At 38.8% G+C, this 19,353-nt stretch overlaps 1 protein-coding gene across 1 annotated transcript in view; it reads right to left on the reverse strand.

Annotated features, from left to right (window-relative positions):
* Positions 1-8,682, reverse strand: part of LOC106089123 (inactive histone-lysine N-methyltransferase 2E) — a 79,335-nt gene extending 70,653 nt beyond the window's left edge. Inside the window, exon 1 of the mRNA XM_059368969.1 lies at positions 8,418-8,682. The gene's annotated coding sequence lies outside the window, so the exon portion shown is untranslated. The remainder of the gene's footprint in view (positions 1-8,417) is intronic.
* Positions 8,683-19,353: the final 10,671 nt, after the last annotated feature.

The following is a 19,353-nucleotide window of genomic DNA, read 5'->3' on the forward strand; positions in this document are numbered from 1 at the left end:
ATATCCAGCATTCTGGAAAGGGCAAGAAAGGCCACTCTTGCCCTATGCAAATTGCAAATTTTGCCCATGAACATTCCACTAAGGAACAGGGGCAAACTTCTCACATATCAATGAGTGCAGTCCGATTCAAGTTTTAAGCTCAATGATAAGGGGCCTCCTTTTAATAGCCGAGTTCGAATGGCGTGCCGCAGTGCGACACCTCTTTGGAGAGAAGTTTTACATGGCATTGTACATCACAAATGTTGCCAGCATTAGGAGGGGAAAACCACAGCTGAAAATTTTTTTTTTCTGATGGTCTCGCCAGGATACGAACCCAGGCTTTTAGCGTCATAGGCGGACGTGCTAACCTTTGCGCTACGGTGGCCTCCCATATACACCTACAAAAGAGCCAATGGAAAAAGTTGGGGGTTAATAACGCGTGTCATGCATTGGCTATATACTGCAGTTGTCAGATCAATAATGCTGTATGGTGTTGTGGTCTGGCGGACGGCGCTTTAAAAGTCCACCTACTGCTCCATACTTAACCGGATCCAAAGGATGGATTGTTTGTGCATCACAGCCGCACTGAGGACGACACCATCTGAATGCACTGAATTTAATTCTACATCGTTTGCCTCTGGACCTTGTGGCTATCCAAATTGCAGCGAACACTGCCTTGAGGTTAAGGAAGCTTTCTCATTGGTCATGTATTATACTTGATACAATATCCGATGTTCCAGGCAGTGTAGATTACACCCTACCTGAGCCGCTTTTTGATTAAGTGGCTAAACCACTTTTCCTGGTAGAACCGATTGGAACTACGATATCCTTGGTAACACAACTTAAATGACTTCTATACGGATGGTTCCAAACTAAACGACCAGGTGGGTTTTGGGGTGTGCTCTAAAGAACTGGTCATATCGAAAAGGTTAAACGACCACTGCACTGTGTATCAAGCAGAGATCCTCGCAATTAAGTAATGGCTAAAATATAATGTCATTACGACGATTGGCATAAATATCTTCTCAGACCGCCAGGCAACCATTAAACCACTCGAGAACGTATTTCTGAACACAAAAACCGTCCTCGAATGTCACAGATCTCTCAACGAGATGGCTGAACAGTTCAAAATTCCCCTGTTCACCCAGGCAATTGTTAAGCGGATGAGCTTGTGGGACTAGGAACTATCCTACACATTCCAGGGATACTGGACCAGGCCCAAAGGACAACGAATGATAGATGGTCACAAAAAAGGGGGGTCCATGTTTTGATATATTGGGTTGCCCAAAAAGTAATTGCGGATTTTTTAAAAGAAAGTAAATGCATTTTTAATAAGACTTAGAATGGACTTTAATCAAATATACTTTTTTTCTAAAGCAAGCTAAAAGTTACAGCTGATAACTGACAGAAGAAAGAATGCAATTACAGAGTCACAAGCTGTGAAAAAATTTGCCAACGTCGACTATATGAAAAATCCGCAATTACTTTTTGGGCAACCCAATAGCTGCCATATAAACCGATCTTTGGTCTTGACTTCTTGAGCCTCTAGAGTGCGCAATTCTTATCCGATTGGAATGAAATTTTGCACGACGTGTTTTGTTATGATATCCAACAACTGTGCCAAGTATGGTACAAATCGGTCTACAACCTGATATAGCTGTCATATAAACCGATCTTGGGTTTTGACTTCTTTAGCCTCTAGAGTGCACAATTCTTATCCGATTGAATTTAAATTTTGCACGAAGTATTTTGTTATGATATCCAACAACTGTGCCAAGTATGATTTAAATCGGTTCATAACCTGATATAGCTGCCATATAAACCGATCTTGGGTCTTGACTTCTTGAGCTTCCAGAGGGTGCAATTCCTATCCGATTTGGCTGAAATTTAGCATAACGTATTTTATTCTTACTCTCAACAACTGCGTCAAATAAGGTTCAAATCTGTTCATAACCTGATATAGCTGCCATATAAACCGATCTGGGATCTTGACTTCTTGAGCATCTAGAGGTCGCAATTATTATCCGATTTGCCTGAAATTTTCTACGACGGATCCTCTCATGACCATCAACATACGTGTTTATTATGGTATGAATCAGTCTATAGCCCGATACAGCTCCCATATAAATCGATCTCTCTATTTTACTTCTTGAGCCCCCAAAGGACGCAATTCTTATTCGAATTGGCTGACATTTTACACAGGTCTCCAACATATAATATAATTGTGGTCCAAACCGGACCATATCTTGATATCGCTCTATCGCAGAGCAAATCTTTTCTTATATCCTTTTTTGCCTAAGAAGGGATGCCGGGAAAAGAACTCGACAAATGCGATCCATGGTGGAGGGTATATAAGATTCGGCCAGGCCGAATTTTGCACGCTTTTACTTGTTTTTTTTTTTTTATTTACCAATATTTTTTTTTTATAAATCAAACAATAACCATGTCTTTTTCTTCGTGTATCTCATCTTAATTTTGCACCTAATTGAGCGAAAACTAAAAAGAATATAACCTTGAGCAAAATTTATCTCAAAATTACCAAAATCCACAACAACATTTCGGTAAGAATAGATAAATCATGAATCTTCAACCAAAGGCGAAGATGTGGGGAACGCCCACACACGCAACATCATCAACATCAACTGTATGGTATTGTGTATCAATAGAATAGAAGCAGCTGTCATCCACACCCGATATGACTTGGAAAAGGCCTTTATTAAAATTTGTACGAATTATGATGTCATAGCCTGTAGCCAAAGTCATAGCCATAGCCATGTAGTAGTAAAAATCAAAGTGCCAACTAGCTGATGATGTTGCTGTTGTTGTTGTTGTTTCTGTTATTGCTTTTGTTGTATAATAATAACAATAATTTTGCGCTTTGGCGGCAATGGCTAGTTCAAGCTCGAAACTTGGTATTTGCTTAGCTAATTTCTTTAGTATGTGCTTTTGGCTGTTGAGCATTCATTATTTAAAATTGTAAATTGATGGCTAAAAGCGCAAAAACACAAAAAAACCAACCATACATTAAACAAGGAACGAATTCTTCATGTCGTTAAGAGCATTCGAATATAATAAACCTACCTAACTACCAAATAGCGAAAAAATTCGTTTTCGTTAATTATGTGCTCTAGCTTTACATGCGTACACATATACATACACACATGGCGACAAACTTCTGCTATAGTATATTTATTTTAGCGGACAGGTATGTACGTGCAAACAAACAAAAATAAATACATATATGAGAATGTGTATATTTATTAAAATCTGTTTATGTCTAATATTTTCTTTGAACTACGTGTATGTCTGTATGTCCGAAACTAATTTGTAGTTTTTAATATTAGAATATTTTTGTTTTGTAGTCGTTGTTTTTTGTTGGCAAATTTAAAATTAGTTCACTGCCACCACTTGTGTACACAGAAAGAAATATTATTTGTTTACACTAGTGAAAAAATGGAAGAGGCCTTTTTTGGGATTTCGAACAAAACTCTTAAGAAGATCCATAGCATCCCTAAACTCACCAATCACCACCCTAGGGGCTTTCCCGCTCCCAAATTCCTCATGGGAATATCGGACTCAAATAATCTCTTTCAAGAGTGGAGTACATCTAACATTGCTAAATCAACTCAGGACGTCAAGACGATCAGTAATATAAATATACTTTATATGGGGTCCTAGATCAAGTATACCCCCATCCTATGGTGGTGGGTGTGAAAACCGCATAAATCGTAGTGGAGGTTTTGGAGATTATCTCGAGTCAAGTGGATTTGGGCTCTAGGGAAACATGGTTTTACGAACGGAATGGCGAATTGATGAACCCCCATACTATGGTCGAGAGTATAAAAAGAATAGCACCAACCGTAAAAACAAGGCAAGGCAAGACGCAGGAGGCCAGTTTACATTTTGTGGATTATAAGTAGCACTTGCATTTCGAGTGCTGCGATGCAATAGTAATTAGTTAAAGCGCGTTAAGTTCGGCCCGCTCATCATGGATCGCAGGTGATTGGATTTAAATCTCTCTCTCGAAGCACGGCACTCACGCATAATTCACGTTTGACACGACAATTCACCACTAAAGTGCACATCTTTAGTTGCGATGGGTACAGGCTTTCGTGATGTAATATTCCGTTCAGTATGTTGACGCTAGTGACATGACATTTCATTGCGTTCAGACCACAACCTCAAAACTTTATACTTTGACCACGCATCCGATTTCTGAATGCTGGACGTATATCCTAGCACTTATTTGCTTGACCGCTTATGACCTGTACTTGGAGTGAATTGGGAGTGCTGTCCAGTCTGAAACTGCCTACACATAATTCTACAATCTGTACCTGCGGTATGTACAGATAGTAGAATTATGTGTAGGTGCATTATAGATAGGTGTAGTTGGTATCTGTGCCCCATCAACAACCACCTGCTACCAGTTTACTATCTTTTGATAATAATAATTCTCCGCAAAGAGGAGGTACCTTATCATTGACCTAAAACTACCTAAAATTTGAATCGAAAAGCACTCATTGATACATAAGGAGTTTGGCCCTGTTCCTTAATGGAATGTGCAAATGGGAAAAATTGCATATACTAGTACTTCAATATAGTAAATGCATTATGTTATTCTCTGTTAGGTAAAGGGGCAGAGGCATATCTTTGACGGAGAGATAGATGACTGTAGGTTGTACATCGTGAGTAAGCATACCCCACTAAAGTAATGGACACTAGCAGCCGTTTATCAAATCAGAAGAAAGTCGATTCAAATAGCTACAGAGTTTGGAGTGGCCTCAGATGCACGTTTGGCAAAAAAAAAATGTTTGAGGCGTAATTAGCTTTATAGCAAATTTGCCCACAAACATTTGATTAAGGAACAGGGGGCAAGCTTCACATTTTTCCCGATTCAAGTATAAGCTCAAAGTTAAGGGCATCCTTTTTATAGCCGAATCTGAACGGAGTCCTGCAGGGCGACACCTCTTTGAGGAGAAGGTTTTACATGGTTTCACACGAGGTATTCGGTCAGATGATAAAAAGCGGGACACTCCGTGTGCAGATGTTAACATGTTCACTATGACGCTGAATTTGTAAAATCCGCATCAGACTTTGTCGAAATTTCGTATCAACAGTACATTAAAGTAGAATTACGACATCAGGACAACCCATGGGTTCTTTATATTATATGTCGGAAATGCAGGAGTAGGGGATACCACAAACTTGGTAGTACTTATGACCACTAAAGAAAATAATTTCCTACCAAAATTAAAGAAAAATCCTACCAAAACCGATCAAAACCTACCGAATGTTCTACAAAGCCAAAAATTCGATACATGTTTTTATAAGCACCACCGAAGTATAATCAAAATATACATTTGGAAATCTACAAAGAATCTAGATATTCGCTATATTCTTAGACGATCTAGCCATGTCCGTCCGTCTGTTATATTCATAGACGATCTAGCCATGTCCCTCCGTCTGTTATATTCATAGACGATCTAGGCATGTCCGTCGGTCTGTCTGTTGAAATCACTCTACAGCCTAGGGTGTTTGAGTTTGAAAAGAGCGATCTCCTGCGGTAAGATCTTGAACCGATAAATTCGCATTTACTATCCATTTTCGCAGTAACATTGAGCTGCATGGACCCCTCAACAATCGAGTATAGACAAGATGCGATTATATTTATCTATTATAATACAAGCACTCAAAGTGTGCTTGTTTGTCTGTTTGTTTGTTCCGAATAGAGTCGAAAACGGCTGAACTGGAAGGAATACAAGAAAAAAGCTGTACAATTTTTTGAGTTTGGAAGGGGGGCGCTCCCCTTTACCCCAAAAGCACCACCGAAAAATAAAAGTAGACCGATTGGGACAGAATGTGACTCAAATGAAAGGCATTCGGGATTAGAGTACTAACATGATATTAAAAATTGGGTCCACATACCTAGGGGGCCGTCCCGACCCAAAAACCCGCTCAAATAGGCATATTGGACGATATGACAAAATAGGACTCAAATGAAAGGTAACGGCGAATAGATTAGGAATATGGTCTGGAAGGAGTAATAGGTTATAGAATTTTTTGATATCTTAAGGAGGTATAGGGGTTTGGAAGTATATAAATAAATTGTTCTGGACACATACATATGGTATTAACATATTATTCGCGTGGAGTTAAGTATACTATATCTGCGATATAGGCCTATTTCGAATTGAAGATATTTAATACACAAAAGACGTCATTCTTACCCAGAATTTACGAAATTGAGAACAGATTACGTTCCAATTACAGCCAATATCAAAACTTACACATTTTCTCTGAAATTTGAGACAGCGAGGCCATTGCAAAAGTATTAGGACCCTCGACATCCAGGGTTTTATTCTACACTCTTAACGAATACACAGAAACGACAGGAATGGAAATGATTTTGATGTATTCTCGGCGATTTTTTCAGAAATTAACTTGGTATATATTGTGGGAAAAACCTACCAAAAATTGAGGTCAGAATAAAAACCATGAGAATAAAAACCTACCAATATTGGTAAGAAAAACAGCAACACTGCATATGATTTAGCGAGAACACTTCCACAGCACCACCCAATTTAAATTTGTTGGCCCAGAGTGCGTATGAATACTTTTCGATAATTATACCCACAAACGCCATAAACCATACGTCACCTAGTTCTCTCATGTTTCATATCAAATAAGCATTTATTTGCAAAATAATTCTCCATAATATTTTTTATTGACATGGGCACGTTAAGTTTGAAGGGATATATAGGACTATATTTCGATATAGCCCCAAAATAGATCAATCTTCCGATTTGGGGTCTTGGTGCTATAAAACGCACATATATTACAAGATTTCGCCGAAATTCGGTACATTAAGTTATATTTGACCTCTATATGTGCTTGCTGAATAAGAACGGACCTTATATGCATATAGCTGACATTGAGCTGTATTAGACCTCTATATATGCTTGCTGAATATTAACGAACCTTATTTGCATATATCTGCCATAAGCACAGAACTGGGGATAATGGTTTTTAAGCCTAAAAAAGTTGTATTTTTGATTCAATTTCAATCCAATTTGTGTCAACGATTGGTTTTATATCCATTTTTTTAATCTCTTCAAGAAAATTTGCTTAACTGATAACTCCAAAAAAAACTTAGGCAAAACTGGTTCCTCCCGTCCAACTTGAAGTTCACTTTATGGTTATTTTTTGCTATAAATAGACATACATATGTTGGGTTATTTCTTCTATTATTTCTTAAATTTCAATTCCTGTCAATGATTCTTCATTCGACTTTTTGTTTATTTATTTAAAAAATTTTCTTATATTTGAAACAGTTGGCTGTTTTGTTCAACTTCTCATTAGAATAGGAAAATGATTCATGCAGACTACGCAAATAGTGAATTTCTTTCTTTTTTTTTTTGTAAAAGATTTTTATTTTAGATTCCCATTTTATTTGTTTATTTTTTTCTATTTCTAATTATACGCTCGAATCAAATGTTAGTCGTTGTTTATTTAGGTGGTTGATGAATTATTGCATTATCTCAGTGATGTACGAGTTTAGTGGTTTTGCTTTGCTTGAGTTTCTTTTTTGTTTTTTTGAAGACGAAAACACTTTTACGTGACGTAATCGTGAGATGTAGAGATTGTGATTTTTTGCGAGTTGGTCTTATTTAAATACACTCGAAGAAATATGTCAGTTAATTGTTTAAGTTTTTGATTAATAAATAAGCGGTGTAAGAAAATTTAGAAAATGTTATACCTATAATAAGGTATGGCTTGTTGGGATTTTCCTTTTTTATCTTTATGGAAATTAGCATATCCCTATAAGTCTTTTGGTTGTTTCTCTCTTCGATTTTCACTCCAATTACGCACAGCTTAGAGCTGTCATTATGTTTTTTTTTTTTTCAATATTTTGTATGGACTTTAAGCAAACTAGAAAAAAAGAAACGAGATGAATACTTTACACCTCAACGCAAATGTCTGGCGATCTTCAACGCCACCATATGGGGGTGACGACCATCAACATCAGCGAGGGGGTGCAAATACTTTCGTATGGCAAACACGTTTCTTCGTGTTTTTTGCCATTGTAACGACAATAACGTTGACGACGACAACAATGACGACGGATGGCGATTTCAAACTCACAACCGTTAAGCTCTTCAAATACTTAGTATGGTCCCGTTTGGCAAGCTTAAGTCTTTCTCTTTTCTTCTACTGCTTATAGAAGAAATGTGCCATTTTTTATGCTATTTGTTGGCAATGCTCAAAGCAAAGATTGCCCAAATTGACAATGAAAATCAACGAACCGTTTGCTAACACTGTCACTGATTAAAATCACGATTTTTTTTTCTAAATTTTTTATTACTTCAATTAATTTTTGTTGTTGGTTTCTTTTTAATTTTCTAAAAATGTATTCTTGTTTTGTTGTTATTTTTACATACTTTTTTTGTTTTCAACCAAATGTGGTGTTATTGAGGTGTAAATATCTTTTTTTTTGTTTTTGCTCAATAAACACTGAAATTTGTATCAAAGGCAGCTGCTCTCCTTCTATCTCTCTCTCTGTCGATCTCTTAGTGTACACCGAATAGAAAAATATACACCGTCGCTTTGTTATTTCGTTAATTTTCTTTTTTTTTTCTGTTTTATGGAGGTTTTTATTTAGGCGATCCTCGCGAGCACTTCACTCACTCCAAAAGTCAAATCAATACTAACATTTGTTTCGCACTCTTCAAATTGTTAGACCTGAAAAAGGCCAGCCAACAGCCACCAACGATGATCGGTCGGCTGCTTGGTCTACTAGTTAAATGGCTTTTTGTCACCGCTCACACACACGCAGCAGCCAACATCATCAGCGAGACAAATATTGGCAAAGCAAAAATAAAATAGGCATATAACAAAAACAACAAATTGTATAATGATGTCGATGATGATGATGTTGCTCTTTTTATTAGAAACAAACTCAAGTGAGAGAGAGCGAGTGAGAGAGAGAGTAACATAACAAACCGCCTAGCTAACATTCAAATTCCATGGATACATACAGTCTCACACACCTTGTACTCGCATATAGAAGCCCCCCAAAGCATCATCATTATCATCACTAACTAACCGCAAAGTATAGACGGTGCACCATAAACAAACTCGCACACACACACATACGAACGAACGAACAGCACGAAGCTTAAAAGCAAAGAGTATTTGCCAGAATATTTTAGCTTAACAGAGTTAACTCAGTGGGATTCTCTTAAAACAGGGTTAACATGATTTTTTTATCAATAATTGTTGAAAAAACCCCCTTAAAAATAAACTCTTAAAAACAGGAAAAAAATGCTAACAAAGTTTTTGTTATAAAAATATCAAAATTAATTTTAGGAATATAAATTAACAAGCAAAAACATTGGATATTCGAGCCGAACATTCAATACCCACCATCATGGATATATGTTAAGATGCAAATGTCGTCGTCCCTTCTAAAAACATAAGAACCTTATTCTGGAGATCGGACAGGGAATTGAAGGTTCCATATTTCATCATTGCTCCATATTTCGTACGAATCGGGTAAAAAATACTTATATGGTTCCAAGACTAAAATCGGTTACATGAAAACACATGCATTAGGAAAAGTACAGCTAATAGACAGGGTTGTCGAGCGTTGTTTATGTGGTATTTGTACCATAAAGGCGTTTTCGCTATAAACACGATTCAAATACAACATACCAACGCACGTCCCTTGAAGCCATCCCACCTAATATGGTTCAAAAGTCTTCTAACCAAAGACGAAACGCGTCCCATAGTTCTTTAGATGTGCTTTGATCCGTGGTCGATCGACATAAACCAGGAATTTCAAATAAGCCCATAAAAAAGGCAACAAGTGAGCGACCGTTAGTAAAGCTCTCGACGGGCCATAATTAAAATGAATGGTGTAGACCATAGTATAAATCGTTGTACAAAATTTCAGCCAAATCGGATAAGAATTGCGACCTCTAGATGCTCAAGAAGTCAAGATCCCAGATCGGTTTATATGGTAGCTATATCAGGCTATGGACTAATTAAAACCATATTTGGCATTACTGTTTGAAGTCCTAACAAAACACTTCTTGCAAAATTTACCCCAAATCGGATAAAAATTACGCTCTCTAGTGGCTCAAGAAGTCAAGATTCAAGATCGGTTTAAATGGCAGCTATGTCGGGTTATGGACCGATTTAAACCATACGTAGCACTGTTATTGGAAATCAGAAGAAAACACCTCATACAAAATTTCAGCTAAATCGGATAAGAATTGCGCCCTCTAGAGGCTCAAAAGTCAAGACCCCAGATCTGTTTATAAGACAGCTATATCAGATTATGAACCGATTTGAACCACACTTGGCACAGTTGTTGTAAATCATAACAAAACACCTCATGCGCATTTTCAGCCAAATCGGATAAGAATTTCGCCCTCTAGTGACTCAAGAAGTCAAGATCCAAGATCGATTTATATGGCAGCTATATCAAAACATGAACTGATATGGCCTATTTACAATGCCATCCAACCTACACTAATGAAAGTTAGCGTGCTTTCGACAGACAGACGGACGGACTTGGCTAGATCAACTTAAAATGTCATGACGATCAAAAATCCAATAGTGGAGGGTATACACATCAGGAGTTCAATTTTTATGAAAGCAATACCATTGCACGGACCCAATAAAATCAAATTAAATAAAGTCAGTTGGAAATCATGATAGAAATCATTGTACAAATTTTAGCCCAATCTTATGAAAAAGATGCTATGTATTGGGTTGCCCAAAAAGTAATTGCGGATTTTTCATATAGTCGGCGTTGACAAATTTTTTCACAGCTTGTGACTCTGTAATTGCATTCTCTCTTCTGTCAGTTATCAGCTGTTACTTTTAGCTTGCTTTAGAAAAAAAGGTGTAAAAAAGTATATTTGATTAAAGTTCATTCTAAGTTTTATTAAAATGCATTTACTTACTTTTAAAAAATCCGCAATTACTTTTTGGGCAACCCAATATCTTAAACAATAGGTTGTCGAATCGCTTATTTTGTTAAATTTTGCAAAATATTTAACCTTACCGATTGTGTCGATAGGAAAAATATCAATCGATATACAGACAAAAAATAAAATATCGATAGTGCCATCGATATTTTACCAGCTCTATTTCGGCTATTTTCCTACTCATTTCACTTCCTAGGCAGTTTCGCATTGAGGACTAGGCCTAGATAGGTAAATCAACTCTTACAACAATTGCAAAGTGGTTGAGTAAAGAACACAAGCTCAACCCCACCTCAACAGTTTCCTCAGTGACCTTTCCATGATCTCGCTGTTCGAAGATAGAAACTTGAGTCGAGTCAGCAACACTGGATATGCCGTGTCCGCAAATACGATTAATTTTGTGTTATTGTTGTTGAGATCCAATTTGACATAGTTTATTACGAGGTTCCACCTTGAGTTGTTGCCCTTGTCACCCTCCTTCTAAGCACACTATTTGCCAAATCTGCGTAGATAATGCTGCCGCATAGTAAATATTTATACACTAGTTGATTCTTGAATAGGCGGCTATCAATCAATCCTATCCTATCAATCCTCCGTTTTGTTATATGCTCCCTCGATATCCAGAAAGCCCCCCCATAGCGGCAAAAATTATATACAATCAAGCTAGCTTTTCCAAACTTTGTAAATTAGTGTGTCTTTTCAAAAAAAGGGTTACAAATGATTTTGAAAAAAAAAATATATATATTGAGAATGTATACAGCATTTTTTTAAATACTCACCTTTACGATTAGAATCCATATAAAAAAGTTATTGAAATCCGAACTCCTAAAAAGAATATTGAACCAACGAAATACTTGAAATTTAAGGTCTGTTTGCTGCTTACCGTTTGTTTAAATTTTGTAAACATTATCAGCTGTTTGCTAATAATCAGGGTTGCCAAATATTTTAATTACTTGTGATTCTTAATCTCCAGGGTGTTCTAAAGCAAATTCAATTGGAACATATAAAAAAGTCTCATTTTTAAAATTTTACTTTTTGCTGCTGTTTTACGATTTGAGCACACAGTGAAATGGGGAGAAGCCCCAACTTCTCATACCACTTTGTGGGGTACCGCCACCACCTTTCAAACCATAAAGTATGTATGTTGCACTCCACGGAAGTTCTCTGGCGTCAGTCTCTCTTCTTCAGATCTCCCCATGGAGATGAAGAGCACCACGGTATATAAGACCATGGCTCTTTTTTGGCATAAGGTTGGAAAATGCATAACGCATCTAAAGATGGACGTCGCCTCTCGTCATAAAAAAACCCACCTTTTATCTCGAAATAAAAGGGAAAACGACCGAAACCGCTCTCGCATTACTTCAAAGTGGATCCCCTTGTGGCATTTACGCCATACGTCTCAGTTTTCCTGTGTCGAGGTGCCCTCTCGATATAGCAATTGCTATATCATTGATGTGGAGCCAAGGTCTCTTTTCTTTGACCTGAGTATCCCTTCTACAAAAATTCTAACAGCTCTCCAGCCATCCGCTTGTTGTTAGGTCTTCCGCTCCTATTTCACCGATGTGCTCTTCTAGTCGCGATCGGCTGTGGCGCCAGTGGAATGTGCATTATTATAACTACGCTTACAATAAATACGTTGATAATAATAAATACGCTTAATATTAGCTAAGTCTAATCGGTCTATAGATCTGAATCCCCTTGTCAAAGAATCAGTATACCCATTTAGTGTACGGATTACAAATAATCTTAAGCTAAATATCTACAAAAATATCAAATAGCATAACGTTTTATCTCTCCACGCCTCTTTTTCACGATACTTACCGATTTAAACTTTTAAAGCGCAGATAATGAATAATTACCTCGTTTTTCAGAAGCTACTTAGTTTTTCTTGTAATTATTACATTGTGATTCAGTGTAGCCAAGAAACCGCGTTTTTGGATTGAAATGGCAACCCTCTTACTTTGTTAAATATCTCTCTTTCTCCTTAGCTACGCTCTCTTCACAGTTCTGTTACATTTTCGAGTGTTTGAGTTTGGGGGGCTTTGGCGGCTGTCGAATGTTTGCTGTAAAGCAGCAAATATTGTGCTTTACTAAAATCATTTCTCGATTTACGTTTGTTTTTGTCAAAATTTTGTCGTTAATCAAGCGTGTGGGTGTTTGTTGTTGATGAAGTAATTTTTGTTTTTGTTTCTGTGCACTCTAGTAACTTGATTTGCCTAGAACTACCAATCTATCCAGTGTCAATATGGACTGCCCACCGCCTACTCATTGAACATATTTGTAATTTTTATTTGGTTGAATAACCGTCAAATGTTGTAAAATGTTGAGCAGGTTACCCCACTTCATTCATTCATCCATCAGAGGAAATGGAAAGGTGTTGTCTTGGATTACTTGATGTGTGCGATGGTGATGATGACAACATATTCATTCCATGGAATAGACGGACGATTCATGCATGCATGGCGGCATGCATACCTGTTTCGAGTGCGAAATGTTCCTCAAATGACTTCATATGTACATAATGGATGGTTAGTTTGTTTGTTCATGCTTTAAATATCTTATCTTGGCTATTAACTTGGTTACATCTTTGTTTGGAGATTATGACACATGAGGCATCATAAGCAACGCAATCTCAGCAATTAAAGGCCATAATATAATTACAATTAAAATGCCGCCATTCATCTTGTAAAATGTATTCGAAAGGATCAAAGTATGCAGGGAATATTATAATGCCTAATGTTGTTGGATGCACACATGATCTACGACATGCCTCTGGACTTTCTCAGTTTAAGTTACTGCTGCCCAAGGACGTCAAACACACAAGTAAGAAAAAATAGAATATTTTAAATTCATTTCTTGTGATGCTGTCATTACTCCATTCCAGCCCATAAGGACATTTGCGTCGCTTTTGTCGTAATTGGTTTATGGTGACCTTCCAAATCCCGATTTCTACGTCCCATGTGACAATATGAACCGTAGCAGCACCTTACTCTGAATATTGCGGTGCCAGTACTTAGGAATGCATCTTTTTGCAGTTTCCCCTCCCTCCTTGACAAAGTCGATGAGATAGTGGATTTTATGGGTTGGAAGAACATAATTGTCGCAGTGATCCAGGAAACATAGCAGCTTCCAAAGTTGTTACAGCTGCTATGTGATGCGTAGTATCGCACACGAGCTGGAGGTGGTAGAATGGCTTTCTTAATACACTACTCCGTGCAGTTAAGACTAATCTCACCTTAGCCTGACATTGGTGACCCCTACTAAGAGTGAATGGAGGTAGCAGTAACACACAACGTATATATACCGTAAGTTGGCAGTTGTGCCCAGGTTAAAGGACTGACATTAGTCGGCTACTCTCCGGCTATAATCTTTTGGTGTTAGTAGACCTTAATCCGCATCACGACTTATGGCATTTTCTCCTTCATATAGATCAGAGGGGCTTGGCTTTGGTAGACAGGTTGACAACTCCACGTTTTGCAAGGTGAATGAGAATGCCCCCATTAGAATTATGAATGGTTTTGGTAGCTCGCAAACATCTTCAAGGGATCACAACGGTTTTATTAATTTATTATCCCCCGGCACGGGATAGATTTGAGCACCGCACAGGCTGAAACATTGAGGCCCGATCTGTGTGGTGTTCATTGCTGTAACGAGAACCTTAGCTGCAAGCTACCGGGTCCACAGGTTGCAGATAATGGAATGCTCCGTACGTAGTAGCTGCAACGACAGTCGCGTACAATCATCGGTATCGAGCGAAGAGTCTCAGTGAGAGGTCGGGTTTCACCGGCTCTTGCACAAATACTAAGTGCCCATGATGGTCGACATGACGAGTTAATTACGCCTTAAAATAAGCAGTTGCCACCCTATTCACCGTGCGAGCTTGCTCACCTACATGAGCTTGGCGAGGATCGCCACCTCCACATGAAAATGTGATCACAACAACAACAACCAAGTTCTTTAAGATTAGAGTTCATTGTTAACTTTTAAATATCCAAGGCTGCCGGCAGGAACATCACCCGAACTTTTGACTCACGTAGCCATGAAAATGTGGCTACAACAACAACCAAGTTCTTTAAGATTAGAGTTCATTGTTAACTTTTAAATATCCAAGGCTGCCGGCAGGAACATCACCCGAACTTTTGACTCACCCCCTCCTAGGGCTAAGAAAAAGATTTGGATGTCTCAGAACGCGATCTGTCGACCCTTCACTGATCCACTCACAACCTCTTCATACTAGGCGGATATGCAGGATATAAACCAATCGACCTTGCCATACCGACTAAATAAAGTCCCTGGTGGACGCCATTGCAAATGGCGAGAAAAAGGAGAACCACAATTGCTCTGGCCCAATTGAGATCCGAATGGTGTAGCTAAATAAAATATTTATTATTCGAGGTAAGATCTATCTCCAATATCAGATCCCATGAAATTAATCTCCTAATCGCACGCTGGCAAAAAGAGCTAATCTAACTTCCAGGTCAGTGTGAACTTAGAACAGCAAGATCGTCTGAAGGACTTGCCTCAGTGTGCGCCATTTACTGAATGCCTCCTCTTTCGATTTGACAGCATTCCTGCATGTCTAATTATATCAACTCTTATCCTTTGAATTAACCTATAAATTCCTAGGGGGAACGCATGACTTCATTCAAATTAGGATTATCCTTTCTATCATTTCAGTCTTAGCATTTATGTCGTCATTCAAGAAACAAAGTTTCCAATTAAAGTGCTTGAAAAAATTATTGAGCTTGGTCCCACTTGCTTTTTCGTATATGAAAATTGAACGCTTGGGGATGAAGCGATGCAGAGTACGAAAAAATTGCTGAAATAAGGCAGGGATGGAAAAAACAAAATTTAAAATGGTACTAAAAAGGTACTTTTTGGACAGAAAGAGTACTTTTAAATTTTACCTAAAGGTATCATGAATATTTCGCTGGAAAACTTAAGTTTTTGGTTCACGAATTTTTGTACCCTATAATCGGTAAAGGTTACAAAAATGTGTGAACCAAAAAAAAGTTTTGGTTCTAACCCTAACCGAAGTCGAAGGCGGCCACTGTTGCGTAGAGATAAGCATATTTGTGAGCTATCTAGCCAAGTATCTCTACGAAGTGGTGTCGCTATGCGACTCGCCATTTAACGGAGAGCTTCACAACGGAGAGCTAAAACTTCAAACGGACTGCACTCTCTAATAAGGGAGAAGTATCTCTTATACCCTAATGAAAGCCGAAGGCTTTGCTATATATCCGGAATGTACATATATCAGACATGGTTCGACGAATTTGTGGCTGTACAATGATAGTTACCCAAAACACAAATCAGATATTCAAATTTCGAGTCTAGTAACTAGGACGAACTCCCTACCCTAAAAACCCCCAAACAGCCATATAGACCGCTCGTTACCAATATGTGACTTTAATGAAAGATATCTGGGAGATGAGAATGAATCTCATTTTAGAATTCAGAGGCCAAGTATTAGGGGCCCATGTCTCTCCTAAAGCTTTCTAGAGGCTCAAAAATTCAAATAAGGCGACTTGTGCACGAGGTATCTGTTTCTAAATATGAACTGATATTGCCCCCTTACAATCTCCAAGCGATGTGCATAATGCAAATTCGACAGTCGAATGGACTTGATTCGATCGGCTAACAAGTAAATATACCTGTTGTTGTTGTAGTCACATTTTCATGTGGAGGTGACGATCCTCTTCAAGCTCCTGTAGGTGAGCAAGCTCGTTCCGGTCCAAAGGACCGATCGCCCGAAAACAGGTTGGTCATTGGTTATTTAAAGGCGCCAAACCGACTGGAGATCACCGTAGCGCAGATGTTAGATATTGGCGAGACCATCAGAAAAAACTTTTTCCGCGGTGGTTTTCCCCTCCCAATACTGGGAACATTTGTGAGGTACTATGCCATGTAAAAACTTCTATCCAAAGAGGTGTCGCACTGCGGCACGCCGTTCGGACTCGGCTATAAAAAGGAGGCCCCTTATCATTGAGCTTAAACTTGAATCGGACTGCACTCTCTGATATGTGAGAAGCTAGCCCCTGTTTCTTAGAGGAATGTTTATGTTCAAAATTTGCATTTGCAATAATTCGCCTTGTGGTTCCCAACGATTTCACTGTCAGGAAAACCCTTCAAAATCTTACTAATAGAATCAGAAAGGGCGTCGAAGCCATTTATGAGGCCACCATAAGTGCAGTACTTGTGCTCCAATCCTGAACTTAAAGAATTAATTTCTGGATTTTGTGAGCCTAAGTGATGTTGTCTCTGGAACACTATATCATAGCATACATATACCACAAGGCTCTGTGGGAAACAAAAGAGATGTGGTGTGATATCCCGGAACATGAAAATCCTGTGGAATTTTCAAAGTGAAAATACACCGCAAAAAAATTCGAACTTAAATTACGAATGTTGGCAAAATGTATATCAAACTTACCCGCCAGAAAAAAAAACAAATGTGGGTTTTATATGTGAATCAATCTTAGGTTAGGTTTAAGTGGCAGTGTACCATCAGACTCACTTAGACGTTCTCGTCCATTGTGGTACCACAGGAACAGAAGAACAAAGATGCCTTCTGGTTCCTACCGTTGAACCATCCAGATCGCTTTAAAAAGCCCAATAACTTGAGAATGTTCACATCCGCTCAGACAGGTTGTCAAAGAAATGAGAACCTAAAGTGGAACTCCTTCGAACTGCTAGTGCGGGACACACACACAGAAGGTGTTCTATAGTCTCTTCTTCCTCGATGTCCCTACAGCTTCAGTAAAAGTCATTGCAGGCAAACTCCAGTCTGTCAGCTTATTTTCCGATTGTGGCCACGGCTGCCATGGGATTGTGGCCACATAGATTTAGAATGCTCTCAGCCCCCTCTTTGTGACCATCTATCATTCGTTGCCCTTCGGGCCTGGTCCTGAAAACTACGCTTACATGTCGCTAGAGGCATACCCACAGATTCCAGTGTCCCTGGTGTGTGTAAGGTAGTTCCTAGTCTCGCAAGCTCGTCCGCTTTAGAATTCACTGGGATATCTCTGTGGTCCGGCACCCCGAAAAAGTGAATCTCTTTGAGAGATCTGCGACAGTCGAAGACGGTTTTTGTGTTCAGAAATACGTTCTCCAGAGATTTAATGGCTGCCTGGCTGTCTGAGAAGATATTTATGCCAATCGTGGTAATGACATTATATCTTAGCCATTCCACTACTTCCTTAATTGCAAGGATCTCTGCTTGATACACACTGCAGTGGTCGGGTAACCTCTTCGATATGATCAGTTCTAGATCTTTAGAGTACACCCCAAAGCCCACCAGGTCGTTTAGTTTGGAACCATCCGCATAGAAGTCTATGTAACTTCTGTTACCAGAGATATCGTAGTTCCAATCGGTTCTTTCAGGAATAGTGGTACAGTAATTTTTATCAAAAAGCGGCTCAGGTAGGGTGTAATCCACACTGCCTGGAACATTGTATCAAGGATAACACAGTGTCCGTAGCCTCGCCACATGAACAATGAGAAAGCTCCCTTAACCTCACGGCAGTGGTCGCTGCAATTTGGGTAGCCACAATGTCCAGAGACAAGATGTAGCATTAAATTCAGTGCATCAGATGGTGTCCTCTTCAGTGCGGCTGTGATGCACAAACAAGCCATCCTTTGGATCCGGTTAAGTATAGAGCAGTAGGTGGATTTTTGAAGCGCCGTCCACCAGACCACAACACCATATAGCATAATAGGTCTAACAACTGCAGTATATACCCCAAATTTTTGCCAATGACTCTCATGCAGGTGTATAGGGCAAGAGTGGCCTTTCTTGCCCTTTCCAAAATGTTGGATTTGACGTTCAATTTTCTGTCCAGCAAAACACCCAGGTATTTTGTGCTTTCTGTAAATGGGACATTCTCTCCACCCAAGGAGACAAATGCCACTGTAAACAACTTGTATTTCTTGCTGAAAAGAACTACTTCTGTCTTGCACGGATTTATACCTAGACCACTTTGCTGTTGCACGTAGAGCTACCAGAAGTATATCTCTTAGAGTGCTGGGAAACTTTCCCCTAACCGCAATTGCCATGTCATCAGCATATGCGACCACTTTTACGCCTTTTTCTTGCAGAGACAGTAATATATTGGTAATGGCTATATTCCAAAGTAGAGGAGACAGTACACCCCCTTCAAGAGTTCCTTTGCTGAACCATCTTCGTAGATCCACAGATCCCAAGCCTGCCGTAATGCATCTTAGGGTAGAGTTGATGCCTAGAAACTCCAACTCCTTCATGATTGAAGACGGTTTTACATTATTGACAGCATCTTCAGTGTCAAGAAATGCTACCATCGTATATTCCTTGACAGCGAGAGAACCCTCTATGTAGCTGACTAGGTGGTGAAGTGCTGTTTAAGTG

The sequence above is a fragment of the Stomoxys calcitrans genome, chromosome 5 (genome assembly GCF_963082655.1).
Source record: "Stomoxys calcitrans chromosome 5, idStoCalc2.1, whole genome shotgun sequence".
NCBI lineage: Eukaryota > Metazoa > Arthropoda > Insecta > Diptera > Muscidae > Stomoxys > Stomoxys calcitrans.